We start from the raw sequence: 22,987 nt of genomic DNA, 5'->3' as shown, positions 1-22,987 counted from the left end.
TAGCAGTTTGAAAGCACATCAAAGTGCAAGTAGATAAATAGGTACCACTCCGGCAGGAAGGTAAACAGTGTTTCTGTGCACTGCTCTGGTTTCACCAGAAGCGGCTTAGTCATGCTGGCCACATGACCCGGAAAAACTGTCTGCAGAAGTGGACAAATGCCGGCTCCCTCCGCCTTTAAAGTGAGATGAGTGTGGCAACCCCAGAGTTGTTCGCAACTGGACTTTATTGTCAGGGGTCCTTTACTTTTACTTTTATGTTACAACTAACATCTAATACTAGTGCAAAAGTAGACAAAGAAACAAAAAAGTTCAATAGGACTATCGTGCCAGAATAAAATAAAGGTTGGCCTATGATAAACAAATAAGCAAATATGGACATTTCTGACCCCAGTTAATACACTAGCCTGTTGTCCTTTATAGATTAGGTCCCAGCTTCATGCTTCCCTTCATGCCACATGCTTCATTGTGCCTACCTGTAAATGATTTGAATAGCTGAAAAACGGCCAGTCTTTTAGGAGCTTCAACATATACCTTTCTGTTGGAGCATCCTCGAAATATTTTATTCACTTTCTGCTGGATGCCTGCCCATTGCCATAATGTAAAACAAGTGATGGTTTAAAAGGGGTAGATTCAGCCCTGGATTCTTACTTTTCAAATCCAACTTTCTGTTTTTCATTAACATATATATTAAATAAATGTCAACCTACACTTCAATAATATAGAGTGGGAGAGGCACAGGCTCCTGTTATTAAACTTAGAGTTGAGTGTTTGCATTTGCTTGCATTAAAATGTGATATGTTGGCAAAAACTTAGGTGCACGTAGACCATGCCTAGCTGTAAACGTGAGGGCAGGACATGATTGCTATATCATCCAGAAGTGTTGTGATTCCAGGCAGAAAGGACATATCAGGAGACATGGGATAGCAAGGTAGAGGGGATTCAACATGTTGGAAGTGGATGCTATCCATCTAAGAAGCAAACCAGAAAAAGGTAAATGGAAACATGTCTAGAAGTAGGACAGTATATGAATAAGCATTTATGACAGTGAAAGGAGACTGCAGATGATATATCTAGCCCATATTGGAATCTTGTTCCTATCTTGCTAGTAGATCAGAAGAGACTGACAAGTGAGGCAGCAGATGTATACTCTTGTGGGGAATGTGGGATGATGTTGCAGTGTCCAATTGGTTACCATGGTTCATGGCTTCTTGAATTCAGTGAAAGTGATCTGACTAGGCGTGAGATGAAAAAGGGTTATTTTTTTTTCAGATATTGTATTGAGAGGGGATGAAATTTTCCATGAAGAGACAAGTGAGGGAAATCAGTGATCCAATTGGTTAGAATCACCCATGCAGGAAACATCTCATTGGCTTTGTTGTCCTCAAGAACAATGACACATAACAACCTCTACCCAGAACTATGATGTCACCTCATTCACTTTGTGATCTCTGATTGGATGTAATCACTCTTGGAAGGAGTAGGGGAAGAGAAAACCTTCTTAGGGACCCAGTCAAGTTGAGAGAGAGAGAGAGAGAGTGAGAGAGAAATGGCACCAGTCCATTTACTGTTTAGGGAACCTATTTTGCCACCTTCAGGAAAGCACTGTTTCTGGTGTGAAAATTGAAACAGATGAATATAGTCCTATTGAGAATCTAAATTTTATTTAGCTAAAGACCACTAAAGTAAAACAATGGGAAGTGGTAAAAGGGATGGAGAGTTTCAGCCTTTTCACCACTCTCTACTCTAATTCCCCACCTTCCAGTTTCTTTCACCCTTTCCTCACCCCTATTTCCCACATGGAAAATGTGCCATACAGTTAGCTCACCACAAGATTGTTTCCCTGTGTGGGTCTCCTGGAAGCAATTCTGAACTCAATTGGAAAGGTTTTGGACATAAAGGGGAGCTGGGTCACATCCACATCCAAGACTTAAGTTCTCATGTTTTCCACAATTGTTCTTCAGTTAAGAAAAATTATTTGTTCTTTACCAGCCTCCTCCTAAAGAAGTCGACAGACAGTACCAGAAATGGGAAGCACAAATTTCTGCAGCACCTGGGAGAAATGAAGTCAAAATGGGAATCTCAGTGCAAGTAAAACACCCACCAGCACTTAGGCATTGGCAATAGGACACAAGCCTGAAAAAGATTCAGGAATAGTCAAACCTGGAGGGAAGATGAGTTAAAATTGCTTCCGCTTCTGACTGCAGCAAAAGCCTTTATATCATATGTTCCACAATAAAGGAGAGATGAACAAAGTTTTGAGAAAGTAATGCAGGTTAGCATTACTGAGTAACTTTAACAGTTAAGGAATAAGAGGAGAGATCCTCTTGTGTGTCAAGAAATTGGTTAAGTTATAGGAAGCAAAGAGTAGGAAGAAGTAGACAGTTCTCCAGATGGAGGGAAATATAATATGGAGTTCCCCAAGGATCAGTAGTGGGACCATGGTTTTTAACTTATTCATAAATGGTCTAGAGCAGGACTTCACAAACTTAGGTCTCCAGCTGTTGTTAGACCCAACATCCCTAGCTAGCAGTGGTCCCAGTGGTCAGGGATTATGGGAACTATACTCCAAAACAGCTGGAAACTCATGTATCCCTGGTCTAGACTGAGGAGTGAGCAGTGAGGTAGCCATGTTTGCTGATGATATTGACTTGATCCTGATTATCAAAACAAAAAGAGATTGTGAAGTGCTTCAAAGGAACTGAGTGAATGGTAAAGTGGCAAATGCAATTCAGTGTAGACAGGTGTAAAGTGATGCATATTGGGGCAAACAAAACCAAACCTTAATATCACGCATGAGGTCTGAACTGGCAGTGACTGACCAGGAATGAGACATTGAGTGTCTTTGGTTGGTCCAGTAGGGGTCCCTGGCTGCTGACACAATTTCTAGCGTGGGTTCATAGCAATCACACCCTAGTTAGAAAAAAATGTGCTTTGAGGTATGGCTTTCAAGAAAACAGCTCTGAGCATGTTTGACCTTCCTTCAGGGCAGCCCTACTAAGTCAATACTGAGACTCGTGGTCATCCCTCAAACTAACAGATGGAGTAGGAGCCTTCCAAGCAGTAGCTGGGGAACAGGAAGTCCCTCTAAAATTAAATGTCAGTAACATGGCTTTTCTGCCCAGAAACACATGGGAAGGACCTCTTTGTCGTAGCTAAACTTTTGGATTAGGATTGGCTGAGTGCTGCAGAGACCTGATTGGCCAGATAACAGTGGATTGACAGGAATGTTTGCAGAGTTTCTTTGAGTACAAATGGAAGTGTAAAAGGTGAGTGGAATGGAAAAGAATATGTGGCATTGGAAGTTTGGGAGATTTGAAAATGTGGGGGCTTTGCTTGACATTCTCTTTGGGGGAGCTATGCCACAGTAGCGGCCCAGCCTTCATTGCTGACAAGACTGACAAATCTGTAAGTATCAAGTTATCTCATTTTATAAAAAAAAATTCCAATATCCAGTTTGCCCTATCTTTTGATCAGTTTGTAATCCTTAAAAAAGGTCAGCAAGAAAAAAGCCAAAAGTATTTTGTGCACTTATCCTAATATACATATTTCTCCAAGCATTTCCCCCTGAAATAATACATTTTAACACTATTTTATCTTAATATGTGCATTTCTAGGTACACAATCTTTCTATATGTTTTCTGTACACACTTTTTGAGTGGAGAACTGCATCACAAAAAATCAGAGAAGCGCACAATTTGAAGGACAGCTGTGTTTCCGTTTGCTTATTGATCCTGTAAATGTGAAATGCAAACTGAAAAAAAGTTATTCCCCCATCCCTGATTGGCCTTTTGTACACAGGACCACTCAAGACAGGTGCAATAACCCAGAAAACAACAGTGCTATAGGAGTGCTACAGTAGTTGCCTCATATTTGCGTTAAATATGCAGAACTGTAGCAAAGGAAGAAGCACATGTAGAGCGCAGAGTTGCCCAGGAAGGACTGGTTGTTAAACCACACTGAAAATTGTAGCTCTTTGAAGGGAATAGGGGGTCACCGAATAACTCTCAGCATCCTTTACAAACTACAGCTCCCAGAATTCCATGACTGTTTAATGTGGTGTCATAGCGCTTTAAATGTATAGTGTGACTGTGACCAATGGGAGGAGCAGATAAGAAACTGTAAATTAGGAAGCGACAGTTGGAAAGTGGAGTGACTGCGGGAGACAAGAGAGAAAGGGGAGTTAGTTAAGAGGGATAATAAAAAAATATATGTAAGAAAGTGTGAGTAGCTGCAAAGCATCCTGTGATCCTCGGATGAAGGGCGGTATAGAAATTTAAATGAATAAATACATTATGAAATTTAGGATAGTCAGGTCTGTTAATTTGGGAAAATAAAACTTTAGGAACTCTTTATAAAAGGACTACTTGTTCTGATGTAATGGCTGGAGTGTCAGACTAGGACCTGGAAGACCAGGATTCGAATTTCTACTCACCCATGAAGCTCACTGGGTGACCTTGGGTCAATCACTGTCTCTCAGGCTAACCTACCTCACAGGGTTGTTATGAGTATAAAACTGGGAGGGAAGAATCATGTAAACCACCTTGAGCTCCTTGGAGGAAAAGGTGGGGTGTAAATACAATAAAACAAACAAACAAACTGTGCTCCTATTTTAACTGTCTGATCTGGGTAGATTCTAAGGTTAATATACCTTACTGTGTCTTATGCAGGTGTATTTGATGCAAAATGTAAAGGGGGGAAATATTAACTTCTCTAAAGTTAATAAAAGGCTACATATTTGGGCAGGGGGGAAGAGATCATTAATCAAAAGAACTTATTTATATAAGTCAGAAGGTGAAGGTGGAATGTCGGAGCATCTCCAACCTTCATTTATATTACAAGGCAAATCAGTTAAGGCAAATCCAGCCATTAGTAAAGAAAGAAAATGTTAAAATGATAGTTAAGATGGAATCCCAGTAGTGACAGCTTTTTTCCTTAATAAAAATCTTAAGGACCTAGAATGGGCACAAAGTCCCTTCTTAAAAACTACAATTACAATTTTCGAATCTAGATGGAAGTTACTGATCCAGTTTCTACTTGCTCCCTTTTTTTAATCATCCACTTTTCTTTACTAAGAATAGAAACCAGGATTTTTTTCCCCAATGGTCAGTAAAGGGATTATTATAGGATTAGGGATTTCTACAATAATGGCCAGCCTAAAACAGAAGAAGAAATCAGAGAATTTTTAAAAGAACAAGAGCACTGTGGGTTTGAATTTAGGCAAATTAGTTCCTTTATAGTAAAATATATTATTAAACGGCAAGTGAAAAGAGAATTAACACTGTTTGAAACCTGATCCTGCATATAATTTAATGCCAAAGGACAGATCACCCAAATTTCTAAAATATTAACAAAATTAGACACAGGTGATCTAACAGGATTACAAAAATGACAGGAAAAGGATTTGGGTTACAACTTGGGTCCCAGAAAATGGGAAAGAATATGGAACATGAGGCCTGTGAAATCAATTTCAGCAATGGTTCAAGAATCTATTCTTAAATCACATTTAGGTGGCAGTATGCACCACTTATCCTATATAAACACCAATATCTACCACAAATGCTGGCACTTGGCACTTTAAAAATCATACAGGTACTTATGGTGGGAGTATCATTCAGCGGCAGCTTTTGGGGACATATTGTTACTAAAAATTAATTTAACAGCAAAGTAAGAATTGATGTCACTCCCCTTGTTTGCATTACTGGGGAGATGGGATGGCCCAAATGGTGTCAGTTTGGATAAAGGACTGATTATATATCGCATAGTCAAATCTTGTCTATAGCTATTGTGGAAAAATTAATTCAAAAATTGAGGTATACAAGAGGACCAAAAAAGTAAATACCGTATTTTTTGCACCATAACACTCACTTTTTTCCTCCTAAAAAGTAAGGGGAAATGTCTGTGCGTGTTATGGAGGGAATGCCTACGGGTGGCATGCCTACGGATTTTCTTCGTCTAAAAACTACGTGCGTGTTATGGTCGGGTGCGTGTTATAGAGCGAAAAATACGGTACATTTTCAACTACAGGGCAAACATTTATAATATCTAAATGATGCTGACAATATTCAAATGCCTCCTGCGAAAGATACTACTATTTTGAATTCTTGGTAATTTGAGGGCTTCAGGTAAGAATATCATAACACTGAGGATGGCATTCTGAAATCTATAACTAAGGAAACATTGTGAAAAAGAGGACATGTTACTACCATCCAAAATAAATAATTCTTCTTTAACTCTTTTTTCTTTTTCGTATCCAATTGTTTGTCACTGCAATTCTATTTTGCATTACCCAAGACATTTTAACATTCATTAATTTTACAACAATTCTTAAGATAAACTTTAAATTTCTTCCAGTCTTCTTCCACCGTCTCTTTCCCTTGGTCACGGATTCTGCCAGTCATCTCCGCCAGTCCCATGTAGTCGATCACCTTGGTCTGCCATTCTTCCAGTGTGGGTAGCTCTTGTGTCTTCCAATACTTTGCTAAGAGTACTCTTGCTGCTGTTGTAGCATACATAAAAAACGTCCTATCTTTCCTTGACACCAATTGGCCTACCATGCCCAGGAGAAAAGCTTCTGGTTTTTATGAGAAATTGAAATTAGGGGTTGCTGGAAGGATTTAAAACAGGGATGCAGAAAGGGGAGGTATGGGGAAGTCGGTGAAAGAAGGTTTTAGGAAAGAAAGGTTAAGAAATTATACGTGTTTATATGTTTGTTTGTTAATGTATTGTGTTGTTTTGTCTTTTAATATGTGTTGAAAAACCAATAAAAAATTTATAAAAAAAATAAAACAAAATAAATAATTCTTCTTCCCAGGGCTTGTGAATGTCAAAATTGGTATCCTTTTTTGTTTTTGTTTTGTGCACATTGTTCATTAAATTTTATTGTTTCCACTTTATTTCTTTATTTTTGATTAAATAAAAAGAAATATCCCCAGCAGACACTGGTGGAGGAAGAGGAGTGGGGGGGGGAGTGCACTGCCCCTGGCAATGCGATCCCGGTGGGGTGCCATTGCAGCTTCCCCCCTGCCAGCACTGGGTGCCACGCCCCTGCAGATGGCACACCATGCCCCCAGAACGCATGCCATGTCCCTGCAGGTGGCCCGCCATGCCCCCATGCCACGCGCCTGTGGACAGCACGCCCCACCCCCAGACTGGGCACCAGCCCCGCCCCTGCCTGCATTCCGTCCCCCAGTGCTGGAGCATGAAGCTCTGCCACTGCCAGCAGAATAACTGAGAGATTAACCTATTGACGTCCAGAGGACTAGGGCTTTGTATAGGACCTTAAATGCCCCCTAGCTGTGAACCCACTCCCTCAGAGAGAGTGTAACCCTATCAAGAGCAGACCACCTCTCATCTATCTGGTTTAGGGAACTAGTTTGTTGGCTCTCATCTCACCAAAGTAAGATATCAATTCAGCACATCCACTGCCATACCTGCAGATGTAAAGGAGAAGTAGAGCTGTGTGTCATCAGCATATTGCTGAGAAATATTCCAAACTTCTGGATAACATCACTCAGTGGTTCCATGTAGATGTTAAACAGCATTGGAGAGATGGTGGAAAAATTGAACCAACCCTGAAGCTTCCATGGAGCTGAAGAGCACTCCCCAAGCATCACCCTCTGCAAACACCGCCCATGTAGGTCAAGAACCACCAAACAGAAGTGCCACCCACGCCTAACTTGGAACAGGCACTCCAGAAGGATACTATCATTGATGGTCTCAAAAGCCACTGAGAGGCTGAGGAAAATTAACAAGGATACATTTCCCCTGTCTCTCTCCCAACACAGGTCACCATACAGGACAACCAAAGCAGTTTCTGTGCCAAACCCAGACCTAAACCCTGATTAAAATAGTTCTAGAAAATCTTTCTTCCAAGAGCACTTGGATCAGGTTTGCAATCACCCAGTGGCCCACCCACTGATTTGTAACCACCCAGACTTCCCACTTCTGCCCATTGCACTCTGCTAATGGAAATACCACCACCATTCCTTCTGCCCACTCAATAGGCAGAACAGAATCAGGGCATTCTGAAGATGGGGAACAAGTGAGGCTAAGCTGGCCAAGGATCTACTAGATCCCAGATGACATAAGGGACCAACTGCCTGCCCCTGACTTTCTGCTGCTGATGTGGTAGCGATGGCAGCAGCAGCAGGAGGATGGATTTAATATGACTCTGCCAGTCATAGTGGTATATAACAGTGAAAATGCTGGGAAAAGGTGAGAGGAAATTGAGAACCAGCAATTTATGTATATTATATGCTACCCATTTCCTGCATGTTAATTAGTTGCAATAACAATTACAACATATAGATTTTCAATTTTACCAAGGGGTATAATCCCCTAGGGGTATAATCTACCCCTGGCCATGCAATCCACTTGCCTTTTTCACTACACATTATTTTATGATAAAAGGAATGTGAAGGTGTTTATGAAATTAATGGCTTTCTCTTTGGCTTTCTGAGTGCATCAAACGACCCAAAGCAAGCTTTCCTATTTGGACAACAATCCAATATAGGATTAGGTGTGCTGGGTTATAAATTAAGTGCTCGGAATTTTCAAAAAGCGAGGCTGGTTAAGTATTGAGCAAAATACTGTGGAATAACAGAAATTGCAAAACAATGCATGACCCCAGCTATTGTACTATCATATTCATAAAGGTTGTTCACCAAAGTCTTGTACTTTCTACTTTGTTTTTTTTACTTTTCTTTCACACAGAAAAAGCAGGCTTTAATGCAATGCATTTGATAGATGAGGGTGAAGTCAATTTTAAAAGGTAAGTGTAGCATTTAGCATGTTTGTTTATGTTAAATCCTTTTTTTAGGTTAAATCACAGTATTTTTTACCAGTCAGAATATATAATTATATATGATATAAATAATAATCTTGCTTTATTTCTTATCATCACCTTTTATCCAATGTGAGCTGGACCATAGAGGCCCAGATCCTGCTAAGAAGAATAGTAGTAGTTTGAAATCAGTGTATTGAAGCATTCAGGATCCCTCCTCCAAATTGCTTGATTAGAAGTATGCTCTCAGCCTCTTATTTTCCAACAGAGGGTGTATTTTGCTCAAAAATGCAGTCTGGAAAAGACTTTGCCGCTAAACCCAAGGGAACGACTGGTAAGGCCTTTTCTTGAAATTACAGCATGTTTGTAGTTTGGTGGTATAGTCTGAAAAAAAAATATACTGCTTGAGTTAATCTCTGCAAAACACTAGCAATAATCTGTTTTCTGTACAGGTGTTTTACAATTAGGAGAAATGAAATTACAGTGATTGTCACCAGCCACAGGTTCTAGGGAAAAACTGAATATGGAAGAAAAGTAACAAAAAGCAGAGATGAGCAAGAATGAACAGGAGAATAAGTTACGTAAAATGGAAATACTCTCCCCCCCCCATGAAGTATCACCAGAGCAAACTGACACCCTTGGCACTTTGCAGTAGAGTGGGTTATTCATTTGGTCGATCATGCAGAGACAAAACATGCCTCTAAGGTGAACATGCAAATCTGACCACAGGCTGTGTCATTCTCAGACAATATCACACAACTGAGTTTGGTTCCTGTCTTACAATGCAATCCTTAGCATGCTGATTCCTAAGTAAAGCTCACTGGAGTAAGAGTGTGTGGAAATGCAATGCTTGAATATTTCAACAAAAATAAAATCAGAATATAGAACTTGAAATTGCCTCTAATTGGATGAATGTTTTGCAAAGACCTCTGCAATTTACACCTTGTACTAACAACTTACTGTTTTAAAATCCAAAAAGGATTGGCATTAAAAAAAAACCCAAACACTTTTGTTCTGAGTCATAAAACGAGGATTCATTACTCTAAATGCAATATTCAGTTTTTCTTCATTTATTTCCCCACTCCTTAATTTGCAAAGCAGGTCCAATATGCAGCCTATAAAAATAGCTACAAATCACTGTAAAGTTAGTCCATAGTTATGTCTATATATAATGATCCGGGGGACTAACAAGGTAAAGCTAGATCAACAAATATATTCCACATTCTCACTGGTAACTCCAAGTCCTGTTTTTGTTGCTATTTCTCAGCCCTCACCCCCCCTCCTGCCACCCCGTCTGTTACAAGTTATGATGTGTGGATGAAGGCTTTTTCCCATGCCGTAATGACTGTATACTGAGATTTCAAGGGGCTGTTCATGACAATCCCATTTTCTGTGTAATTTCATGGTTGTCTTCTTGAATGAAGATATTGGCTGCTCTGAAGCAGGAGGTCAGATGCTCCTGCTCCCTTTCAGTATTGTTCCAGAGTATGTTTCCTTTCAGCTGATGAAAAGTAATTCATCATTTACACCCCTGAATTCTGCCAGCATTTTTTTTTTTTTGAACAACTTTTCTTTCCCCGTGGTACCTTGGGCCCATGAAAGAGATAAATAGGTTCAATACAACACCAGGCCCCAGATCCTGGGAGCAGGTTAGGCCTCTGAGGCCCTCAGCTGCCCCTTTCTCATGATAGAGTTTGTCACCTTTCTACCTCTGGAAGTCAAATCCTGTCGACTCAGCCATCTTTCAGGCTCTCTGAAGTGGCTTTGGCACCCACTGGGGCATGTGAGCTTAAAATTGATTTTTTTTTTTTAAAGATCTGTCAAGTTCCCTTAAGGGACCAAGTTGACAGCCAGCAGGCCTTAACCTATCACAAAGCACTCAGTGTGTAAAAGACACCTAAGGAACTTCCTTTGAGAGGCCAAAGGGCCCCAGACTTGTGACACATTGAGAGGGTGTTGTTGCTAAGAAACTGGCCTTTGACAATAGAATTTTTACTGCCAACCGCCTTCTTTTAGAGGCATTTTAGGCTGTCTTTTAAAGAAGACGAAAGTATGTATAAGGCATCATTCCACGCTGCTGCTGCAGCTGCTCTCACCAGCCTTTTTATAGTGCAAATTTCCACCAAGGTGGGGCAGAAATGTTGCAGTCAAATCAATGTTGCCATCAGGATCACCTGGACAATGTGAAACACAGTACTCATGATAACGAGGCAACAATCCAACTTTGTAGCAATCCTGGCTTCTGGCTCTTTTAACTTTATGAATACCCATTAATTATGACAAATTCAAGAAGGGTAGCCAGGTTTGGTTTAGCAGCATAAAGACAGGGGCTTAATCCAGAGAACCGTATTAAGACTTTCTCTTCTTTTGCCCTCTGGTAGGGAAGCTGACACTTTGGATAGCTTCTGAATGAAGCTTCTTGTCGTCTGAGGTGGGGAGGGAGGAAAGAAAGCATAGCATCTGAGTCTGGCCAATCTCTCCTCACTGCACCCACCTTTCCTGACAGCTGATTGGTGCAGTTAGAAGGCTTTAATAAGATGCTATTCTAAGCAATGGTCTCTAATGGAAAAGGTGCAGTCTCTGTCCTACTTCAGACAGCAGATAGGGAATTGCATGCTTAAATTCCCCACCACAGCCAGCAGAGGAACAATATCTAGCATATCAGACTGCATCAACCCTTTCCTTGATCACGCACTAAGTTTGTGTGGGAAGGACCATACTGACGTGAGGGGTTATTCTCGTGCCACTCTCTCTGCTGCAAACTGAAGAAACACAAAAAGGCATCTAAGCAACCTCATGTAATACTTAGGAGGAGGAGATCCAAATCAAATTGTGTGTGCTTTTTTTTTAAAAAAGGATAATCACCAGCATTTTCATGCAAATGTCTCCTAATATACACATTTTTATATGTGATTTCCTCCAATGTAATGCATTTTTGTATGTTATTTTCATGAATATATGTTTTTTTTAATGCACACTTTGCCCTAGAATAGGCATTTTTTCCACATTACTTGGTTGGAAAACTGCACTGAAAATTTCACAAGAGTGTTAATTTCAAATGATAACTGTGGTTTAGTTTGCATACTGTTTCAAAAAGTGGGGGGGGGGTCTGGATTCACCTTTAAATGTGAATTGAATCAACATTTCTCATCCATTCCAACCTCAGGGACACCATGAAGGGATTTTTGTGAAAGAAAATGTCCACCAGGGTCCTCCATCCCCTTGAAACCTGTTAGATGGAAGCGAGTTTGATGAACATCACTTGTTTTTCTCAAAAACCTATGCTTAGACACTTAGATTGCATTTCTACACTATCCAGGAGAAATGTTACGCTCAAAGACAGGATAAAGGCAGCCATTTAACAAGAAGATAGCCTCCCTACAGCAAATGGGAATGCTTGTGCAAATATTGTTGCCTTCTTTCTCATTCAATTGGTGCAACTGATGCCTAAATCAATTTCAACTGCTTTGGGGTAAGGACACCTCTAAGTTAATATCTGGGGGTGAGATTAGGGGTAATCAGCACCACCATCTTTCAGAGACTTCTACCAGAACCCTATTCTATCATAATGTTGTAGGTTCCCTCCTGTGTACACTTACTCATTAGGGAAACTGACCCACTTCTTCTAATATTCCCTTTTGTTAAGGCCCAGCCAAGTATTTTAAAAGCTTTGTCAATTTCTTGCCTTACCATATCTATGTTATTCAAATAATATCAGGCTTATCCTTGATACTCATAATTATCATTGGCAAGTCTTTGATGTAATAAATCCTTGATATAATATCATGCTTATCCTTGCTATAAGATATAATCAAAAATGAAAGCAGAAACTTAAGATACAGAGTAAAATATATTACTTGCCAATTTTCCACAGTAACTTTTCATCATTACTCCAAAATTACTTTTTAATGCAAAGAGTAGTTCCAATCACATCGAGGCCCACATGATTCAGATACTATCATAATCACAATTAGATTACATTACTGCAATCAGGAATGGAGATCATTAAGAGAAAGAATATAAATTGCTTTAGTTTTACAAGTACTGAGCTAGCAAAATTATAATTAATCTCCATTTATAATCTTTTCTTTCATAGAACTGCAAAGCATGCTACTTTTTTTAGGCCATCAATACAAATTAGAAGTAAGTAATAAAGCCCTAACTACTACTCTGGTGCGGTGCTCAATTGTAGAAACTTGCCTATTACATATGGAAAGCATTGCATGCAAAGGGTGCTCTCTGCATAGGGTTCCCCCCACCCCCACCCAGAACAATAAGCTTGTCTATTACTATGGGAGGTTCTTCATTTGGAAGGGAGGATAGAGAGAGAGAGAGAAAATGCAGTTTTGACTGTCCATTTGCAGAATAATCAGTTTGTGATTCCTCTTTCCTAGACGAGTGACGATGAAGAATAATTATTTTGTAGGCATGACAAAACTGTCCAGAACCTACCACATACAAATGGAACAGGTTGTTATTATTTTGTAAAGGATAATTTTTTAAGGATTGTTAGCCAGATATTCTAATCATGCATATATGTATTACCATGCAAAGAATATAGAAACATTATTATTAATTACCACTTTTTACAACTGCTGTGCTGAAAATTTCTCCTTCTTTTTTGCATCATTATCAGTTAACAAGAAATAAAGCTGCATTCCGAATTTATCAAAAGGAAGAGAAAATTTGAGCGAAATTCTCATTGGGTGTGCATGAAGGATTCCTGTTGGGCTTACTTTTACTACTCAGCTGGGCAATGGGTGTTTGGTTCATTCTGCAAATCTCCTCATATGTGGTCAATGTGGGAATGTTCAGGGAGGCAGGAGAGGATATATTGTTTATTAATATCCTTCCTAACTTGCACTAGCAAGTTCCTTTACATAGCAGAGTTACACATTCCCCTTTTAAAAGCACAGCGGGTAGCTGGTTGCAGGCTTGTGTAAGCCTCTCACTATCAGGTTCCTGGAAAGTTCCCTTATATCCCTCTTAAAAGAATAAAGACGCTACAATCTTATTTATAAGCAATAAAAGAAGTTTACTTACATCAGGCAGAGCACAGTGTGATCCCCGAAGGCAGACTTAGTTACAAATATGTACATGTGGATCTGCCCATATGGAGGAATGATCCCAGCTCCTGCTGAAGGCTAGCAGAGCAGACCACCTCCCAACTGGGCAAGTTCAAAACCACACATTGACTATAATTCTAAAAGAATTATTGAAGTCCCCAAAGACTGAGGTAGAGAAATGTATAAGGCTCTGTGACCGGGGAAGAAAACTTTCAAGAAACTGGAAGGCAGCTTTTGGTACAGCACTACTTTTTGCAAATTATTTTGCATGCTGTTCTTGCTTTAGTGGAACTTCCCATACATAAGTGGCAGGTTGCCTGTGATTCTATCCACCAGCAAATGTGTCTCTTACAGATGGATGCTGGGCAATCAAGTTTAATAAAGAACAAATAAGTCATTTGTAAAATATCATGCCATATGCTATGGAAATAATCCAAAGTGCTTTGACCAATCAGCCAATTATTTCTTACACCAGAACAGGAGAGCAAAATCTATTTGCGGATCCTTTCTAAGGGAAGTTTTCCAATATCTTGATATAATGGTTTGGGTGTCAGCTGCTGCTCAGGAAGTGCTTGCCTTATTCGAACGTTGCAACTTTCATGAACTGAACCCACCTATATCCCAGCTAATGGTAGCCACTGTATACCCCTGAAACCGGATGTTTGGGAATTGGGAAAGAGAGGGGAAAGATGATGGAGCTGAGCTGCTAAAGGATCCACTCCACCCTAAGCCAGTCCAGCTGCTAGAAAGTTGTAGCAATGGGCCCAGTCTGGACCTCTCTGCTTCACTAGCCTGTAGCTGATGCAGCAAAAAATACAGAGTTTTCCTCTCCCTGATTCCGGCGGTGTTTTGGATGCAGTTGTGTCTATGCAATACCATTAAGCCCCATTGCTGGCCACCAGGGATTGGATTGCACCCTAAGATTGTCCAGTTATGTAACTGTGTAAGACCATAAAAACTGAATACTCCAGGAAAGAAGCTGGCTAAGGGATAGCATTAATTGCTCATGCAATTTCTGAAGAACCCCAAGCCTAGTTCTATGCACCCAAATGTGTTTTGTGCTTGTTTTTCTTGAACACAGGAAACTCCAACGAAGCATGGCAAACCAATTTGGAAAAAGAGTTTTTAAAGCTATAATATCTTCCAATTATTTAAGGAACAAGAAACTCATTTCTATGCTTCTTGCTCTTAAAGATATATGGTGCCTTTATGAGAGATTGTTTATTTACACCTATATACAATCCAAGCCTGAGAGGGAGGTGTCAACATGGTGTCCCCCAGATCTTGTTGAACTACAACACCCATCACCCCTGACCATTGGTCATGCTGGCTGGGGCTGATGGGAGATGTAGTGCAAAAAAAGGCTAGAAGGCACCAGATTGGCTATGCTGAAAAGAAAACTTGCATAAGTCTTTCTCTTGCTTTCATTCAAACGTGCAACACTATTTCAAGGAACCATTTAAGGATATCCAATATCTCTTCATTTAGATAGTGGGAAGAAGACATATTTCTGCCAGAAAACATTGGCTGTCAGTTGGATGTGATAATGAAGAGTGATTTGATTATTACTTTGCAGCCTGCCACTCCTGCAAGCCAAACTTTCTAGAGCACCTTGCTGCTGAGTTAGCAATCTGAGCCATGCGCAATACTTTCTGTGTGTGCTTCATTGCCTAGTGTTTCTCAGAACTGAGTGTTAAAATGTCAGGGCTGTGTTCCTTTGACTAAAATTTACTGCTAATGTAGCAATTAACTTCTCTGCTCAGGTTAGCTACACACCAGTTCCTGCCTATGCTAAAGTAAGTTCTGCAACAGGAAAACCAATCTCCACAGGGTTGGCCTAAATGTGAAAAGATTACGTACTCTCAGGGTCAAAGGACACATGACTCTTGCCTGTGTAAATTTATTCTCTCTCCCTGGCCCCCTCTTTTTCTTTTTTATCCGAAGCATCCATAAATAGATGGAGCAGAAGATAACATGGACCAAGTATTTCTGGGAGGACCATTTATCTTATCAGAATTACCCCATCTGGTATTCAGTGGTCTAAAGACCTCAGTGCCATTTGAACTCATAAGCTTATAATTGTCAATCTCATTTGGATACTATTTTGGACATATGGACTGCCTATATTAATTGAGATGCTTGAATCTAGATTAATTGAATATTTTTATTGCTAATGTCAGCTGATGGTGTTTCCCCACCCTAACCCCATTATATTTGCAAAAATAACATAAGAAAGAATTGCTTCTCTATCTCCTTTGTCATACTCTGGATGAAAAGCAACTGGGATAGAGCTGATAAGAGAAAGAGTCCATCAGAAAAGAGTTGTACAGTGGTACCTCGGGTTACATACACTTCAGGTTACATATGCTTCAGGTTACAGACTCCGCTAACCCAAGAAATAATATCTCAGGTTAAGAGCTTTGCTTCAGGATGCGAACGGAAATTGCGCAGCAGCGGTGCGGCAGCAGCAGGGGGCCCCATTAGCTAAAGTGGTGCTTCAGGTTAAGAACCGTTTCAGGTTAAGAACGGACCTCCAGAACGAATTAAGTTCTTAACCCGAGGTACCACTGTACTCTCTTCCCTTATGGAATAATCTGTCTCACATTGCAGGCTCAGCAGCAGCTTTGGGTAAAAATGATGTTAAAAGCCAACTCAACAGTAAGCACATCCACGAACCTAAACATCACATGTGGTTGGGTCCTCTGGTGATTTTGTCAGTTATAATAATTAATTTATTTTTAACTTTGTATACTGCCCTTCATCCATAGATCCCAATATAAAATGGTAGTCCACAACATAAAAATACAAGATAAAAAAAACACAAAATACATAATAAGAACCAGAACCAGAAAAAAACCAAATAGCCCCTCTCCCTGCTTTGAAAATAAGCTGTAACCAGCTTTACATGGGAGAGGTGATTTGTAAGGCTTGCTGTAAAACCACCATTTGAAGGGAAGGAGGTGAGACGTTTCCGAGGTGAGTGGGGAGAGAGAAAGTTGCATTGTACAGCCCAAAGTACTGGCACTAGCAGAACTCTTTAGTTTGATACCACCCTTAGCTTACTGCCTCCTCCAGGCTAGTAGGTTAGATTCCACCTGCTCCCCTGCCCAGTGGTACAGCATGGGCTGAGCTGATGATCATGGTAAAGTCCTATTAATGTTCAATAAAACTTGTTGCTCGTCAGCACTGGAGCCTTTTCAAGAAAATGGGGCTCAGTATGCAAGCACACATAGTATAAGAAAACAGAAGTACAATGATAGTAAGTAATAAAAGGTTCTGCAGTTGCATCTACACAAGGAAGGAATTTTGAGCAACATTAACCCAGAACTGAAACCTAGGACGGTAGCCAATTTGAATTCAGTGGTTATAGTAACACTTGCACAGTCCTGCAAAGTTTGTTCCACTTGACTCGGTGGTTATCATTATATACTGTATTTTTCCGTGTATAAGATGATTTTTTTTTTAAGGGAAAAAATGGAGGGTCATCTTATACATGGAATGCACAGGGGTTAACAGGAGCACTGCCATGAAGAAGCTGCTGGAAACACCAATCCACTTCTGTCAACCAGTCAACAAATTTGGGCGATCTCGGGGTTGCTATATCAAAGTCCTTCTGTTTGATGTTTAAAATATTGATTTCTTAATTTTGGGTTCAAAAAATAGTGTTTGCCTTATACATGGGGTGTCTTATACACAGAAAAATATGGCATCAAATTGAAAAGGAGAGTCTTCTTAAGTTGACATCTGTATATGAAGAAACTTTTATTTGCCCCACTTTCTTCTATATATGAAGCACACACAAATGACTCTGTGTCAAAGCTGACCTCACTACTGTCACACTACCCCATCAAATAACTTGGTTTAGAGATCTGGAGCTCACTGGGTGACCTTAGGCTAGTCTCAGTTTAACTCCCCAGCCTTGGTTGCTGTGATGATAAAATGGAGAAAACCTACACAGCCCATAGCACCTTGCCTGAAGTGTGGGGTTCAAATATTTTTCCATCAGAAGCCAGCACCACTACCTTCCTGCGGGATGGGTCTCAATGTTTGTTACTTTGATCTAGAAGGTTCTTTGTAAGGGGGAAAAGAATTGCCTAGAATTGGTATGATCCCAGTGGATAAAGGTTGCATACACACAGGGGATATTTCCCCCCTAATTCTCGGCGTATGTTTAGTTCAATAAACTTATTAATCAACTCCTAGAAATGAGTTAAGTTGTTGAAACAGTCATGGCCTTTGTTCTATGTCAATTTTGTTGGCTCTGCTGACATATAGCTACAAGGCATGACAGATCAAAGTAATTAAAGTTCCAATCATTTACCTTTCTGTGTTCAGTGTCAAGTCAGCTAGCCTTCACCCTGTGTACATAGTGGTTTAATTTTTTTTAACATATTATAGCTGTGCCATTTGCTCTGCTGTAGCTAAGAATCTGACAGCCTTTCCATTATATATTTTGTATATGAAGGATTTGTATTCCCTCCAGACTGAAACTCCATACAGGGAGTCCCAGTTCATGAGAAAATTTTGTTTCTCTAAAATTATTTCAAAACAATTCAGCAGACACAAAAGGAGCAAGGGGAAAACTATTTTAAAAACATTACTCTAAATAATAGAATTTAACATAGTTAAGTTATTAATCTATAATATAGAACATTTGGCTTTTTTGCAGTGGAATAATGTGTGCTATCAAAAGGCAGCTCAATTTATTTTTTTCTTAGTCCAGTGAAAAAACCCAAGTTTCTAATGTAGTAGCATCCTTTGGGCAGAATATATAGTATATTTACAATAAACTTTTATCCTTTTGAAGCACAGGTATGTCACCTGAGGGTGGCTTCAACACATCACAAATGAATTTGAAAAGCTAGCTGTGATCCAGTTGACTTAAGTTAGGCTGCAGTCCTAAACACACTTACTAGGCAACAACTTGCATGGAACTTAAAAGGGGCTTCCTTATTATTTTGTATGAGAGATTGACTGTGTTTGCACATAATGGTAAGTCATACTTTTTGACTTCATGGTTTACTGTGAAAAAAGCACTGGATTGGTGCACTGCCCAATTGTTCAACTTTACTCCTCCGCTGGCACAAGTGGAATAAAGAAACCAGGAAGCCATGATTTCCCTTTGCATCCAAACTAAGAATTGTTGTTTTTTTCTTCCTAAAACCCACAATCACTAGCCAACCTTAAGCCATGGTTTCTTGTTGACTTGCTGAGTGTGGCTTCTCGCGAAGCAACAAACCATGATTCTTGGCTGGAACTTCATGGGAAGTGAATGCTTCCTGTTTGATTTAATCTCTGTGACAGGAAAGAATGAAACAGGAGTGACTGGGAAACGTATCCTGGCACACTATTCATTCACAGTAAACCATGATAAGCTAGAATATCTGACTTATTTTTACATGAAAATGTGGCTATCAAGTCCATACAGACATGCAAGCTATCTCAGAGTGAGCCATCTCACTCCAGGCTAATTGGTATCTGCATCATGTGTGGCAGACTGGTTGTGAGCAACTGCCCATTTGATTATCCCCAAATGTCCTTCCAAAGTGTTCACTTTTGAGAAATATATTAATGGCTCATATATATTTTTTTTCTGGTATCCAAGATGACGTTTGGTGTACAACGCCACCATACTTTGCTTATTTCCCATTAATTTAGTATAGCAGATCTTTTCAATTTCCCAGAGCATGAAACATCATTCTGATGACGCATCACATCCAGTTAAGATAGTGTTGTATTGTAAGCAACTAGTAATTTTAATCAGCAATGACACATTCCTGCAATTATGCATTTATTCAGCTCTTTAAAACTCAGACAAAAGTGTTTACAAAATGAGTATTCACTCATGAACTACTCATAGATCATGGATCAGTAGGTGTTCACCTATACCTTAAATATAATTTTTTCAAGTATCGTTTATTGCACACGGAATTTCGGTGTTTCATTAGTGTACAGCTAATAAGGCAAAGCCACTATTTATGCCAGTCACAAGCAATGGTGTTGCTAAGCATGGACCTTGGGGTGGATATCTGGGGCCCCTTACCATTCTCAGTGGGGCTGGTGCTTTCTGTCCGCAGCAGCCTCCAGTGATGGCCTGCTGGAGGAGAAAATGACTGACTGGCTGGGACCCTGAGCGGTAGAGGGAAAGGATGCAGTGAAACACTTTGCTGCTGGTTCAACTTTGTGTGCTTTCGAATTATGAGGGTTTTTTTTAATTTTAAAGTATAATGCCTAAGACTTAAAGTAGATTTTGAATACGAGGATCAGGCAATTTCATGTGTTGTAGAGGTCGAAACCTCAAGTTCTTCACACAGAAACACTCCTACCTGGTATAATACATTCTGATTGTGTTACAGTTATCAAATTACTTATATGGTAACCGGAGATGGAGCCAGTTAAAATATAAAAATGGGTGGTATTCAATGCTAGTCCTACTTGGAGTAGACTCATTGAAGTTAACAGGCATGACAAATGCAAGTCCATTGATTTCAATGGGTCTACTCTGAATAAAAAAATATGACTCTTCAGTGCACTTCAATAATTTCCAGTGAAATCACTTGCACTTTGGAACCTACCAGTTTATCTTCAGTTAGGTATGCTATTACTGTGTGCATATTACTGATGTGAGATCTGCAGTGAGGATCTCTAATGATCCACCAGCGAGAATGGTGGCAGCTTGTTTAGCACAGAGCTTTATTTTTTCCTCTACGTCGATAAAGTGTTCCGTTTCACATAAGCCCTCGACTAAGTCTGTAACGCCTAATAAGTATGTTGGCATTGTACCTACGCAGAATGTGGCAGCTCATTATTAGTATCTAGGTTACTCAGGGGAAATGTTAATAGCTGATAACACGGGAATTTTAGTAAGAGAGATAGTATTTCTATAATAACGATGCAATAAAAGAGAGACTTAAATACAGTAAATCTTGGGCATCGGCAATATTGCACTGAAAGTTTGAATCACAAGAACTGTGGCGACTTTTTGGAACGCTCTCTCCCTAGGAATAAGGCATGTACCAACGGTAGCCACAATTCTGAAAATTTGGTTTACAGTGATTTTGGCTACTTACTGATGCCATCCATTATGGGGTTTCAATGATCTACCCAACCATTCATTTTACTATGTTTTAATATTTTTATTTCATTTGTATTACATTGTATGATACTGTTTTACACCACCTTGAGATGCCCATATACATTAGCGGCCAGTAGTGCATTCCTGAGTCACTTACCTGGCTTACAATGCTTCACGCCACTGCTAGTGACCAAGAGGGAGGGGCAAAGCAGCAGGGAGCTTGGCAAAGGCACAGCGGCAGGAGCATCGGATTGGCTCTGCCACCGCATTTGCATTATACCAAGCTCCTGCTGCTTAGCCCCTCCCTCTCAGTGCACGGATTAGGCCTGCCAAATTGTAAACAATAGGGTCCAGCAGATTGGGGGGGGTGTAGAAAGATTTCACAAGGGAAATGACCTTATTAGGCCAGCAAACACACCCAAATCCATACTACTTACATATTTTCAAGGGGATAGTGTGGCTCTGACATTTTTAAGAAAAATAGCAGTTTCATACAGGTTTTCTGGTGCTTTTTTGTATTAGGAGGGAATGTCCTTCAGTATGCATTGCAAGGTGAGGCTGTCCAAAATGCTGCATGCAAAGTGCTTCACAGCTCCCCAGAATATACATATACCCCTGCAAAACAGGGCAAAAACGACCCAACGGATCAGAGAGAGGGCAGGAAGCATTGATAATTGTTACTGTTGTATGGTTTGGTATGTAACGGCATATTGTTTAATAACACTAAAACTGTCCGACAGACATTTATCTCAGCCTGCTTTGACTTTGCAATGTTGTCATGTAGCCACATCAGATTTGATACATGCCACAGTAACATTATAATGCTGCTGGCTATGTGGTCCCTGAGTGGCTGGATCACGGAGCTAGCACACTGTTTTTAAAAATGCAAACATAGCTGATAAGAGGGCCTGAGAACGTGAGTGAGCTCATGTGAGCATAAGAACATAAGAAGAGCTTGCTGGAGCAAGCCAATGGCCTCTCTAGCACAGGATCCTGTTCTCACAGCTGCCTGTGGGAAGCCAGCAAGCAGGATTGGAGCACAAGAGCACTCTTCCCTTATGTGGTTTCCGGCACTGTGAAGAAGTGAGGTTTGCCGTATGAAGGTTTGGGGAAGAGGCCTTTGGGGTAACATTTTAGATTCTCCGGAACTTTTTTCACGCTGTGATTACTGAACCATATAAGTTTGGCTCACTCCTCCAGCAAGTCATGGAACAGACTGCGCTTTCACCGCTCAAACATTTTCCACCTCTTTGCTTCTTCTGTGTTTTCTTCACTATTATAACAGAATATCTCCAATCAAGACAATATGCAGATATGAAGAAAGGAACTTTACAGAAGATGCCTGTGCTTTACATTTTAGTACACCAGCCAAGATTTTTCTGGTCTCTCAGGATGTGGCTAAATCCAGCAATCAAACCTGCGCAGCCGGAACTCTTTCACAGTAATGGCCACGTATGGGAGCAATGCATTAAAAAGAGGCGAAAAACTTCCACAACAAATTTCTATGGGCCGCAAAAACCAATCTTTGAAATAGTCCCTTCTGGGATTCTGACTAGTTCTAACTGCCTTTGGAAAGTGTTCCAATTTGCTTCCTGCATCCGGTGTCTGCTTATAGGAGGAAGAATATGGGCTCATATAAATTCTGTGCACACATTTGTACTTTGCCCTTATTAGGTGTTACCTCATGGCCGTATATGAAATGGGTAATAAAATGCAACTCACGCCATGGAATTGCAGATGATTTTTCACAGCTACATATCTTACACATTTGTGGAGATAGACTATGGCGTTTCCGAGCATACACAAGAGATCTCGAAAAAGGTGAGACAGGACACTAAATTGTAAAGGAACATGCAATAATAAAACCAGAGTTTGTACAACACTGGGATCCATTGAGGAATGATTGCTGTAAGAGGATATTACTGTATTTGTATTTCAGAGATGGGGAATCTGTGGCTCTGCAGATGTTGCTTGACCACAGATTCCACTGTCCCTGGCCATTTTTCATGTTGGCTGCAGAGGTTGGAGTCCAACAACATCTGGAGGGTCACAGGTTACCTACAC

At 40.2% G+C, this 22,987-nt stretch overlaps 1 long non-coding RNA gene across 1 annotated transcript; it reads right to left on the bottom strand.

Moving 5' to 3' along the window:
- Positions 1 to 662: 662 nt before the first annotated feature.
- LOC310767040 lies at positions 663 to 10,714 on the bottom strand. Its single transcript, XR_014550592.1, has 4 exons — positions 10,484 to 10,714; positions 8,903 to 9,166; positions 1,826 to 2,050; positions 663 to 968 (listed from the first exon to the last, which is right to left on the bottom strand). It is a non-coding gene; the product is annotated as an uncharacterized lncRNA (long non-coding RNA).
- Between the last annotated feature and the right edge of the window lie 12,273 nt (positions 10,715 to 22,987).

The sequence above is a fragment of the Podarcis filfolensis genome, assembly GCF_964270895.1.
Source record: "Podarcis filfolensis genome assembly, chromosome: 1".
Classification (NCBI taxonomy): Eukaryota; Metazoa; Chordata; class Lepidosauria; order Squamata; family Lacertidae; genus Podarcis; species Podarcis filfolensis.
This window is presented reverse-complemented; position numbering and strand designations above follow the sequence as displayed.